Here is a 13,907-nt window from a genome sequence, read left to right as displayed (position 1 = left end):
CCCGCCTCTACAATCTGTTCTATTGGCCAACATGCAATCACTGGAGAATAAACTGGATGAGCTCCGTTCGAGACTATCCCACGAACGGGATATTAAAAACTGTAATATCTTATGTTTCACCATGTTGTGGCTGAACGATGACACAGATAATATACAGTTGGCTGGGTTTTCCGTGCATCGGCTGGATAGAACAGCTATGTCCTGTAAGACGAGGGGTGGTGGTGTGTGTCTATTTGTCAATAACAGCTGGTGTGCAATGTCTAATATTAAGGAAGTCTCGAGGTATTGCTCACCTGAGGTAGAGTACCTCATGATAAGTTGTAGACCACACTATCTACCAAGAGAGTTTTTATCTATATTTTTCGTAGTCGTCTATTTACCACCACAAACCAATGATGGCACTAAGGCCGCACTCAACGAGCTGTTTAAGGCCATAAGCAAACAAGAAAATGCACATCCAGAAGCGCCGCTGCTAGTGGCCGGGGAATTTAATGCAGGCAAACTTAAATCCGTTTTACCTAATTTCTACCAGCATGTCACATGTGCAACCAGAGGAAAAAAACTTTAGACCACCTTTACTCCACACACAGAGACGCATACAGCTCTCCCTCGCCCTCCATTTAGCAAATCTGACCATAATTCTATCCTCCTGATTCCTGCTTACAAGCACAAATTAAAGCAGGAAGTACCAGTGACTCACTCAATACGGAAGTGGTCAGATGACGCGGATGCTACGGTACAGGACTGTTTTGCTAGCACAGCCTGGAATATGTTCCGGGATTCATCCAATGGCATTGAGGAGTATACCACCTCAGTCACCGGCTTCATCAATTAGTGCATCGACGACATCATCCCCACAGTGACCATACGTACATAAACCAACCAGAAGCCATGGATTACAGGGAACATCCGCAACGAGCTAAAGGCTAGAGCTGCCGCTTTCAAGGAGCGGGACACTAATCTGGACGCTATGCCCTCAGACAAACCATCAAACAGGCAAAGCGTCAATAAATACAGGACTAAGATTGAATCCTACTACACCGGCTCTGACCCTCGTCGGATGTGGCAGGGCTTGCAAACTCTTAGGAACCACACCAGCCGTGAGCTGCCCGGTGCCGCGAGCCTACCAGACGGGCTAAATGCCTTTTATGCTCGCTTTGAGGCAAGCAACACTGAAGCATGCATACGAGCACCAGTTATTCCGGATGACTGTGTGATCACGCTTCCCGCAGCCGATATGAGCAAGACCTTTAAATAGGTCAACATTCACAAGGCCTGCAGGGCCAGACGAATTACCAGGACGTGTACTCGGAGCATGCGCGGACCAACTGGCAAGTGTCTTCACTGACATTTTCAACCTCTCCCTGACCAAGTCTGGAATACCTACATATTTCAACAGACCACCATAGTCCCAGTACCCAAGAAAGCAAATGTAACCTGCATAAGTGAAAGGCGGGTCATGGCTTTCATCAACACCATCATCCCGGAAACCCTAGACCCACTCCAATTCACATACCACCCCAACAGATCCACAGATGACGCAATCTCAATCACACTCCACACTGCCCTTTCCCACCTGGACAAAAGGAACACCTATGTGAGAATGCTGTTCATTGACTACAGCTCAGCATTCAACACCATAGTGCCCACAAAGCTAAGGACCCTGGGACTAAACACCTCCCTGGACTTCCTGATGAGCCGCCCCCAGGTAGTAAGGGTAGGCAACAACACATCTGCCACGCTGATCCTCAACACAGTCCCCTCCTGTACTCCTTGTTCACCCACAACTGTGTGGCACGACTCCAACACCATCATTAAGGTTGGCCAGGACAACAACCTCTCCCTCAATGTGAGCAAGACAAATAAGCTGATCGTGGACTACAGGAAAAGGAGTGCCAAACACGCCCCCATTCACATCGACGGGGCTGTAGTGGAGCGGGTCGTAGAGTTAAGTTCCTTGGTGTCCACATCACGACAAACTATCATATGGTCCAAACACACCAAGACAGTCGTTAAGAGGGCACAACAACGCCTTTTCCCTCTCAGGAGACTGAAAAGATTTGGCATGGCTCCCCAGAACCTCAAAAAGTTCTGCAGCTGCACCATCGAGAGCATCCTGACCGGTTGCATCACCGTCTGATATAGCAACTGCTTGGCATCCGACCGTAATGCGCTACAGAGGGTAGTGCGTACGGCCCAGTACATCACTGGGGCCAAGCTTCCTGTCATCCAGGACCTATATACTAGGCGCTATCAGCGGAAGGCCCAAAAATTGTCAAAGACTCCAGTCACCCAAGTCATAGACTGTTCTCTCTGCTACCACAGGGCAAGCTGTACTGAAGCGCCTAAGTCTAGGTCCAAAAGGCTCCTTAATAGCATCTACCCCCAAGCCATAAGACTGCTGAATAATTCATCAAATGGCCATCCGGGCTATTTACATTGACACCCCCCCCCCCCTGTTTTTACACTGCTGTTACTCGCTGTTTATTATCTATGCATGGTCACTTTACACCCTACCTACATGTACAAATTACCTCGACTAACCTGTACCCTCTCCGTGTATATAGCCTCATTGTTGTTACTTTTATTTAATTTTTTTACTTTAGTTTATTTAGTAAATATTTTCTTAATTCTATTTCTTGAACTGCATTGTTGGTTAAGGGCTTGTAATTAAGCATTTCAAGGTAAAAGAACATTTGATTTGAAATAAATTGGATTTACTTTGTAAGTAAGCATGCGAGGGAAAAAAGAAACCGCACACTGCTCTTGATAGTATCACTGATCTTCAATAAGTTTACGTATCGGCCTCACGGCCTTCGTCAGAGCTTTTCAAGGTAAATTAACATTTGATTTGAAATAAATTGGATTTATTTTACTCAGTGGGCATGATGATGAACAGGCATTGGAAACTGTGGTTGATGTTTCGAGAAAGACAGAGACGCTGATTTACATATCCTTAATGGACTTCCAACTTACGATGTGACTGCAATAGGTACTACGAGCCTGGTAAAAACAAGCTTAACAAAACAGATATTTTTGTCCATAATACTCTCAATCACAATGGGCACTCGGCTAACTTTTTACATAGCATCATTTTGGACATCTTATGATGTCGCAACCCCAGGGTGAGGTAGGGGGAGACGGTGGAGGGAGGAAGAGGTAGGTTTTGGGTGAAGAGAAAGGGTAGGGTTACAGACTCATAAAAACATACCCTGCTAGTTACTCTTGGTATCCGCTCTCCACTGTTACAGTCCAGATGGGAACGAGTGCCTGCTTCCCTCTGTACTTTTCTGCCCCCACCCTCCATCTTTCTTCTTCCTCCTTGATTCCCAGTCATCCAGTCATTCGTTGTGGCTCTGGCATCCCTCTCCCTCTCCCCTCATTCTTATCCTTCCCCTCGCCACCATTTACTAGCCATAAATCACAATTGAGACCAGACTGCATGTATGGAGCGTTTTCAGTGCTAACAGAAATTGTATTTGGATATTGAATTTAATATTTTTTTATTTGTAATGCACAAATAGAATCATTGAATTAATACATTGAACTTGTATCTCATGATTTCAAACTGAATTTAATGAATATTACATTCAGTTTTACATTAATTTAATTGAATATTCCAATTGAATATTTATATATTCAGTTTCAATAAAGTAGATATTGCATTCATTGTCTGTATCGAGTTTACAAACTATAATTTCTAGTTTATTAAAGTTTCATATATTCAACTACTCAGATGAATTCAGATTCAGTTCTCTAAATTCAGATTCAAAACCAAAAACAACATCCTGGTACTTTGCAAGCCAGGAAAGGTAGAGGAGAACAGATAGAATCAAATGCTCTTTGTGGTAAACAGAAGCTGCTGGTGGTTTCTGAAGCCAATGTTGAATTTATTTTCTTCCTATGAATTTGACTCTAGCATTTGAACCGTTTTGCTATTATGACCCCATTCCTAAAAGCTAAGATTCTCTGGAGCATGGATGTGCCTTCAGTGTGTGTGTGCTGCTGGGGTCCAGGTCTTGCACTAAGCTCCCATGCCTGGTATCGATAGCAGTTACTAAGAGTGGGGCAGGAGTGAGTCAGTGTGTTTACTGTTTTCACAGATGGAGTTCTGACACTGTCAGGGTAACTGAGATAAATGACTAGCACCCGAGAACAGCAGATGGGGGGGAAACAACAGCTGCGCACACACACACACCACACACACACACTCAGCATGAGTACCTATGTGCCACAAACATGCATGCTTAAACACGTGCACACACACACACACACTCAGCATGAGTACCTACGTGCCACACACATGCATGCTTAAACACGTGCACACACACACACTCAGCATGAGTACCTATGTGCCACAAACATGCATGCTTAAACATGTGCACACACACACACACACACACACACACACACACACACACACACACACATTGGAAAACTCCAATAAACAAAAGGTCACAGTTCAGGTGCACTCATAACTCACACCAAAATAATCAGAGAGAGACACTAGTATTCTGCAACGGATGGCATGAAATAAAAAACTTGTTGCCTACATCACCTCGGATATATTTTTCCTTCCTAATTACAGTACAACAGTAGACCGCAGAACAACTTAGACACTCGTTAGTCGTGTAGTTTCTGCACTAGATTGATTCAATATGGACCGATTCTTGCGGAGAGAGCCCATCTGTTGTCAATTAACAGTTCAATAAATACATGTTTGTTAGGGTATGAACCTTGCAGTGAAAGACACAGCCAGTATCTATAATCTACTAATGAAATGTTAGCGTTCATGGATAGGTTCGATAAAAGGTTAGATGAAAGATTATTTCATTTATTTCAAAACTACCAGTGATCAATGTTTTATTAATAAGCCTACAACATGTCATACATCCATGCCTTTGAGTTTTGCATTCTTGTTTGTAAATAAGTAAATATATCAAAGAAACATAAGGAAAGTAGATTAGATCTATCTTTACTGGACTGTAATCTTGTTTGATTAGGATAATTTATGCAGGCTAATGAGGGTGTCGCTTCACAGCTAGTGGCCATGCTACAACAGTTAGTGGCCATGCTACAGTCAAATGCTGCCTCCTTGTGGTTGACTAAAAAGAACATCTTGAGAGTACTGTGGGGCGTCTCAAATGGCACCCTATTCCCTATATAGTGCGCTACTTTTACCAGGACCCATAGGGCTCTAGTTAAAAATAATGCACCCTATTCCCTATATTGTGCACCAATTATAGGGAATAGAGTGCATTTGGGACATCCCCACTCTGTGTAACTGCTGCGTCAGTAACTTCCTGTACGCGTTGCATCTGATTAGTCTCCTCCTCCTCCTCCTCCTCCTCCTCATAACAGCAGAGGGATGCAAGAAGGGCATTGGAGAAAATATTCTACTCATATCTTCTCATCCAATACCCTCCTCGCTTGAATCAAAATACTTTTGAAATTCCCTCCAGGGCTTTTTCTGAATTCCTCTTTCCTTGATCCCTCACATCCTCTCTCCTTCGCCACCTCCTCCAAATCTGTAGGAGAATAAGGTCAGAGAGGAGGGACCCTGGACCTTGTCTTCCAACATGGTTGAGGAGGAGATAGGATGCAAGGACTCGCAGAAAGACAAATTGAGATCTGGAGAACAAACTTCTCACTGGACTCATTATCAAAACAGGCGATATGCATGGAGGGGAAATTTAAAGTGTCAACAATATAGGATAAATCCCATGATATCACTCTCATAGGATAATACAACAATCAGAATAACTTAAATTTTAAATTATAATAAATTATCATTTATCCAGAGCAACTTAGTCAGTGCATTCAACATACACATACCATACCACATACCATACTACGGTCCCGTGTAGCTCAGTTGGTAGAGCATGGCGCATGCAACGCCAGGGTTGTGGGTTCGTTTCCCACGGGGGGCCAGTACAAAAAAAGTATGAATGTATGTACTTGTAAGTCGCTCTGGATAAGAGCGTCTGCTAAATGACTTAAATGTAAATGTAAATACCAAGACTTAGCCAGCTGGCTAAAACTGGCACTTTCACAGAAATGCAATAAAGTCCATTAAAAGGACACAGACACTGAGATATGAAAACATTGTAAGAAAACGCTCTTGAAATATAATTTATTGCACATTTAAAGATAACATAAAGTGGCACAATACCCATTTCAATCCAATCCTGATACGCACAAAATTGTTTACAAAATCCTCAATCTTCTGATATTGTCCATTTAAAATGAATAAAGTTTTAGGAATGGTAAACCAGAAACTGCATAGGTTAATAAAACATGTTGGACAGGGAATCAAGAATCTAGTCCTTGGCTTGAAATTATTTGAAAAATGTGTCCTCTATTTCATCCAACAGATTTGAAAGAAGCGTTGTGGTCCATATTTCAATATATATTAGAATACATTTCAATGCTTTACCTGCAGTACAATGGCCTCAAGTTGTCAATGTACCGACAGGTTCAAATATTCAATTGAAAGTACAAAGAAGCCTCTGCAGAATTTTGCCATGTTTTAATGTTTATCTACCCCTCATTCAAAGTACAAAAAGCTACAGAGATTATTCAACCCCCCAAAATAAGTCATGTACCCCATTTACAGTATCAAGGGGCCACAAATCAGCCCAGGCATTTCTACATTTTTTATTATTTTTTTTTTCCATTGAGGCCCCCATACTGGCCCATTTTGTTCCTCGAGGCCCCCATTATTGGCCAGATGATCATTTTGCGCAATAAACCAAAGTTAGATAGGCCCACTGGGCCAACAAATTGACTGGCCCATCTGGCATTTGCCCCAAAATGTTAGATGGCCAGTTCGTCTGTGTCATTGCATCATGGTGAGTGAAAGAAAATGGCAGATTTAGGGAAAATAAACAATCAAATAACAGGATCGTCAGTCATTAATTTTTGAAATATTTACACCTACATCACTACCACACATTTCGTACTTCTATTATTAGATACTGGGACCCATTTTTCAGCATACATGTCATCATCATATTGATCAAGATTGTTGAACACTTTCTCATTGAGGAAGTTCTTGATTTCAAAGCAAACCATGGACAGCACTGCTTTCTTATTGCTATGTCACAAGTCATCTTGTTTGTGTAAGGTCTTCAATAACTTTTACTGTAATCTAAAGTCTACAGCAGTTCGCCTGAATACTCAATTAACTCTTCTGTACTCTTATTCCTGGTGGGTGAAGGGCATCAACATACCAGTGATGCCCTTCACAACCCCTAGGCACTTAAGCGCCTTTCAGAGTCCAAAACGTGTGCTTGTACACACAGCAGTGTTCTAGAATATTGGACCGTTGGCTTTCATACTTCTTCAAATTCTCAGCGCGGCTCAAGCTATTTCTCCAACTGTCAACACATTCAAATGAATAGAGGACTTGGGGTGGTCCGGGCAGTGCGTCCCCCGCTGACGCTGGTCTCAGAGCCACAAAGCTGGTCTCAGAGCCACAAAGCAATGGACGCCGGACTGTCACGTCTCTGTGTCTTTACACTGAATTACGCTTTATGCAGATCTGAAATGATAAGATCCGTATAACTATAAACAATATGGCGAAAATTCCGACCACATCGTGAAGCAATTGCCATATTGTAAAACTTATCCGATTCTTTTAGATCTACAGGAGTACCTATGGAAGAGTGGTGGAAGAGTGGTGTGGGGGGGGTATCTGTACTATACTAGTTTATATTTGATAACTGACTTTTACTTCCCAACATTCCTAAAGAAAATAATGTACTCTTTACTCCATACATTTTCCTTGACACCCAAAAGTACTCGTTAGATTTTGAATGCTTAGCAGGACAGGAAAATGGTCCAATTCACACACTTATCAAGAGACCATCCCTGGTCATCTCTACTGCCTCTGATCTGGTAGAATCACTAAACAAATGCTTTGTTTGTAAATGATGTCTGAGTGTTGGAGTGTGCCCCTGGCTATCTGTAAATAAATAAAAAATGTTGTGCCGTCTGGTTTGCTTACTATAAGGAATTTGGAATCATTTGTACTTTTACTTTTGATACTTAAGTATATTTGAGCAATTACATTTACTTTTGATACTTAGGTATATTTAAAACCAAATACTTTTAGACTTTCACTTGAGCCATTTTCCATTAAGGTATATTTACTTATACTCTTTACTTTTGGGTACTTTTTCCACCACTGCTATGGAGTAGGGGCTAGGGTCCTGTTCAAATTCTGTAGAAATGCATCCTTCCTTGTTTCCTCCAGTTAAGCATAGGTCAGACTGGATAGGTGTAAGCAAGATTTCAACAATCCCACCAATTCTGATCTGTGATTACTTCAAAAGGAGGTAAGAAGGAGATATTAATTTCTGAAGTATTTAAACCAGGGCCATGTTCTTACCTCAGTGCACTCATATGACCCATCTAGACCAGAGAAATCTAATGCATGATCAAGTAGGCAGCTCATCATAGCTTCAAAATGGTCCTACTGCTTCTACCCGGGGACCAAACTACTCCTACACAAACAAAACAGCAATGAATGCACTATGCAGATTGGCTTCTTGAAAAAGGGACGATACAAAATGCATCCTACTGGGGGTTATATATACAGTATGTGACAACTGCGATTGAAAAAGACCATCTGACATTGTCGAATCAATTCAAAAGAACAGTATCAGTTGATGGCACAAACATTTTGAAGATTATTCTCCCCCAGAGTCACCTCCCCGTCCCTAATCCAAAAGTAAACACGCAGTCTCAAGGTACAGTACAAATACAGACTAGCCAATGATCAAGAGCATCCTTATTTGACTAAATACAACAGCATGCTAAATAGCTCTAGAATTAGCTAGAGTTCAAATGATTAAAATCCTCGCTATACAGGTTTCGTCGACTTGGTAGCATACTGTGTCGGGATGGAAGATAGTCAGTTGAAAAATCGTAGGCCGAACCGTTAATGCCGTTAACATAGTCTGTACCACTGGTAGTTATAGACTAGTACATCAGGCTGATTGGTTGCCCATTGAACTACAGTGAGTTCAGGCGTAACAAAAGTACACTATGTACATGGACAGCAGTACAAATATATATATATGGCTTTCATTGGCACAAAATGCAGTAGGCTTTCAGGGCCAGTGCAATCAGCTGAACTGAACAATGCAATCAGTAGCCATTTCACATAAGACCAAGTGTGGACCAATTCGGTTTCTTCTTTCGAGGTCTTTTGGTTATCTTTAGCAGAAGAGGTTTAGGATTGCAAAACTCCGGATATATTCCCAAAATTCAGAGGGAGTAAGCAGAAAATCCGTAATCCTCCGACTAGGATTTCTGGAAAAACTGGGAATTTAGGGAAAGTTACTGGAATTGTACAAACCTAGTTTTAAGTTCCCATGTCTTTCTCATTTGAGAAAGGAGTCTTTCTCCTTTGAGCTGCCTACGTAACACTCTGTAGCATCTCCCAGGAAATGTATTTGTCATGTGTCACTCTCAGATCACGCTACATTCCAGTTAAATCAAGGTTGATCAAAATGTACACGTTGGAAACCACCGAAAGCTACTCTCTGCAACCCAGATGCGTTTCACCTCGTGAAAACCCAAGGTAAGGGATTCAAGCAAAAACACATAAAGCTACTCTCTGCAACCCATATGCGTTTCACCTCGTGAAAACCCAAGGTAAGGGATTCAAGCAAAAACACATAAAGCTACTCTCTGCAACCCATATGCGTTTCACCTCGTGAAAACCCAAGGTAAGGGATTCAAGCAAAAACACATAAAGCTACTCTCTGCAACCCATATGCGTTTCACCTCGTGAAAACCCAAGGTAAGGGATTCAAGCAAAAACACATAAAGCTACTCTCTGCAACCCATATGCGTTTCACCTCGTGAAAACCCAAGGTAAGGGATTCAAGCAAAAACACATAAAGCTACTCTCTGCAGCCCAGATGCGTTTCACCTCGTGAAAACCCAAGGTAAGGGATTCAAGCAAAAACACATAAAGCTACTCTCTGCAGCCCAGATGCGTTTCACCTCGTGAAAACCCAAGGTAAGGGATTCAAGCAAAAACACATAAAGCTACTCTCTGCAACCCATATGCGTTTCACCTCGTGAAAACCCAAGGTAAGGGATTCAAGCAAAAACACATAAAGCTACTCTCTGCAACCCATATGCGTTTCACCTCGTGAAAACCCAAGGTAAGGGATTCAAGCAAAAACACATAAAGCTACTCTCTGCAACCCATATGCGTTTCACCTCGTGAAAACCCAAGGTAAGGGATTCAAGCAAAAACACATAAAGCTACTCTCTGCAGCCCAGATGCGTTTCACCTCGTGAAAACCCAAGGTAAGGGATTCAAGCAAAAACACATAAAGCTACTCTCTGCAGCCCATATGCGTTTCCCCTCGTGAAAACCCAAGGTAAGGGATTCAAGCAAAAACACATAAAGCTACTCTCTGCAACCCATATGCGTTTCACCTCGTGAAAACCCAAGGTAAGGGATTCAAGCAAAAACACATAAAGCTACTCTCTGCAGCCCAGATGCGTTTCACCTCGTGAAAACCCAAGGTAAGGGATTCAAGCAAAAACACATAAAGCTACTCTCTGCAGCCCATATGCGTTTCACCTCGTGAAAACCCAAGGTAAGGGATTCAAGCAAAAACACATAAAGCTACTCTCTGCAACCCATATGCGTTTCACCTCGTGAAAACCCAAGGTAAGGGATTCAAGCAAAAACACATAAAGCTACTCTCTGCAACCCATATGCGTTTCACCTCGTGAAAACCCAAGGTAAGGGATTCAAGCAAAAACACATAAAGCTACTCTCTGCAGCCCAGATGTTTCACCTTGTGAAAACACAAGGCATCGCAAGGAAGAAATTAACTGGTACTACAGTTTCAAGAGGGAGCAGAAGAAAATTCGGAGACAGGATTGATCTGATATCCAACTCACTTTGTCTGGGGAAACCAGCCCTCAGATTAAGCCTAGTTTCTCACTAAGAAACACTTTTTTTTTTAAGCATGCCCTTTCGTCCAGGACTAGGCTTAAAGGTGGAATTTGCTGTAGGGGAAACAGCGCCATCTGCCTGCCCCCCCAGCCGTTGTTCTGGTTTTTGTTTTGTTGACGATGCAGAGCTGAGGAGCATCGCTCCGCTTCGTCAACAAAACAAAACCAATAACAGTGGCTGTGGTGAAAAAAAACATACAAAACGTGCATATGGTGCTGTTCTATCACATGTGCAATGATGTCCAAGGGGGGGGGGGGGGGGGGAATGAGTTCGTTGTTTGCAGTAACTTCTTTGTTGTAATATCACAAACGGCCGAGGCAGTTTCAACTGGATTCCAGCTTTAATCTAGGTCTGGGAAACTAGCCCTTAATGTTGTGTTGCTGGGAGATGTATTAGTTACAATATATCACTAATACATGCATTCTACTGGCTGAGGTTAGATGGCAGCATTGACTGTATATACATCATACATACATACACCTAATGTCCTCCAGATCCATTGAAATAGTCCATAAAATGCATCCTTCCTACCTTCCTCCCTTACTTGAGGTAATCACTGATCTGTAAGTGAGTGGATTGGTGAAGACATGGTTTCCACTCCATTGCTTTCACTAATCTTACCGTGTTAGATCAGTGATATTTGCACTAGAACCAAAAATGACAGCACCGCCCCCTGCAGGTCCCTCTCATTGTCAGTTCAGAACACCAAATCACTCAAACCCTTTTCACACTACTGAGCTTAGCCGCACTGTACTGGCCTGGTTTCACATCCACCATAATGGTATGGTTCGGGACAGTACAGTTTGGGTGAGCACAATAGTGTAAAAATGGTGTATATTTCCCCACCCGTCTATCTGCCTGTGAAGGATTGTGGCAATGTTACGATTTATAAGGGATTTCACAAGTCCAAGGGGCTTTCTAATCATTAAACATATTACTTAATTACCAAAAAATATTTAGTCGTGGTTCATTACATAATTACTGAACATTGGGGGATAAAAAAGCCACCTAAATCCCAATAAGGGATGAACGGGGTTATTATTTAAAGATGCATAGCTTCTAGTGCCAGATTTGATTAGCAAAGATTTAGGGATTGAATTGACCCACACACAGGAATTCACACAGCATTTAACTCATTGTGCACGTTTGCAATCCTTCATATTTGACTGGCTCTCAGTACCCTGCTTATTTCACAAACCACATTAAAAGGAATGCATTTAAGAATGAAAGTTTTGGGGTCCTCAATAAGCCTTTCTAATGATTGTACAACTGAGTCACAATAATCTCAGGGTGATTGCACACAACAACAAAATAACAGGGCGGACGGACGGACGGAAAAAGGCATGGACAAAGTGGGCTTATCTAATAACAAACCCTACATTTTCATTTTCTGTTGCAAAATGTTTTTAAAGTCGTGAACATGACCCAGGTGCAATTGTACTAACAGGGAGTCTATTAGCACCCAGTATGCTTGACATCACTTCTATGAGTATACAATGCTGTCATCCGATACATTTCATGTGAAACTGTCTGGGAGCTTTACAACGTTTCAGTTTTATTGACAGACGAAGAAAGAAAGAAGCAGCATCTTTAGACAACAAAACAAATAAAAACTTTCAAAAAATTCAATGTGAGAGTTGGAGACCTGGAGGAAGCAGCACTTGAGAATACTGGAGAGAGGAGGAAATAGACAAAGAAAGGGAGACAGACACACAGAAGTTACATCACTAATGGCTCCCTATTCCCTACATAGTGCACAACTTTTGACCTGAGCCCTAGTGTCCTATTTTTGACCCTATTCCCATAGGGCTCTGGTCAAAAGTAGTGCACTACATGTATGTAGGGAATAGGGAGCCATTTGGTATGCACAAGAGAGAGGGAAAACAGACGGACGTTCCTTCGGCACCGGTGCCACGTTGGCAGCGCTCTGCAAGAGGAGAGGAGGTGGAGGGAAAACAGACGGACGTTCCTTCGGCACCAGTGCCACGTTGGCAGCGCTCTGCAAGAGGAGAGGAGGTGGAGGGAAAACAGACGGACGTTCCTTCGGCACCGGTGCCACGTTGGCAGCGCTCTGCAAGAGGAGAGGAGGTGGAGGGAAAACAGATGGACGTTCCTTCGGCACCGGTGCCACGTTGGCAGCGCTCTGCAAGAGGAGAGGAGGTGGAGGGAAAACAGACGGACGTTCCTTCGGCACCGGTGCCACGTTGGCAGCGCTCTGCAAGAGGAGAGGAGGTGGAGGGAAAACAGACGGACGTTCCTTCGGCACCGGTGCCACGTTGGCAGTGCTCTGCAAGAGGAGAGGAGGTGGAGGGAAAACAGATGGACGTTCCTTCGGCACCGGTGCCACGTTGGCAGCGCTCTGCAAGAGGAGAGGAGGTGGAGGGAAAACAGATGGACGTTCCCTCGGCACCGGTGCCACGTTGGCAGCGCTCTGCAAGAGGAGAGGAGGTGGAGAGGTCAGATGCTATAGCTGCTTCTAATTTCTCCAAACTTGCAAGTGTGCACTTGCATACTCCCCCTTGTGGATTTCAACAATGAGGGCGGATTTCAACAATGAGGGAGACTTCCTCTAGTTTAGCCAATGCTTACACTAATCCAATGCTTGACAGGTAGTGCACAAGTGCACACTTTGGGAAAAGTTTGAACGGATTCCGGGCAAAGCCTTTGATGAGAAGGGGACGAGGACAGAGAGGGAGGGTCAAAACAGTGGCCATGTTCCGTCTCACTATCCTCCGTCCTTCCTTAGGACACTTCGGGTTGAAGTTTTTCCTAGCTACAGATTTAGGATCAGCTTCCCCTCCCCTGATCTTAACCATTAGTGGAGAAAATGCTAAATTGACCCAAGATCAGCATCCAGGGGCAACTGCACCCTACTCCACCTTAGGACACTTACCATCTTTCCTCCACAGATCTAGGA

This window comes from Salvelinus namaycush, chromosome 20 (genome assembly GCF_016432855.1).
Source record: "Salvelinus namaycush isolate Seneca chromosome 20, SaNama_1.0, whole genome shotgun sequence".
Taxonomy (NCBI): domain Eukaryota; kingdom Metazoa; phylum Chordata; class Actinopteri; order Salmoniformes; family Salmonidae; genus Salvelinus; species Salvelinus namaycush.
This window is presented reverse-complemented; position numbering follows the sequence as displayed.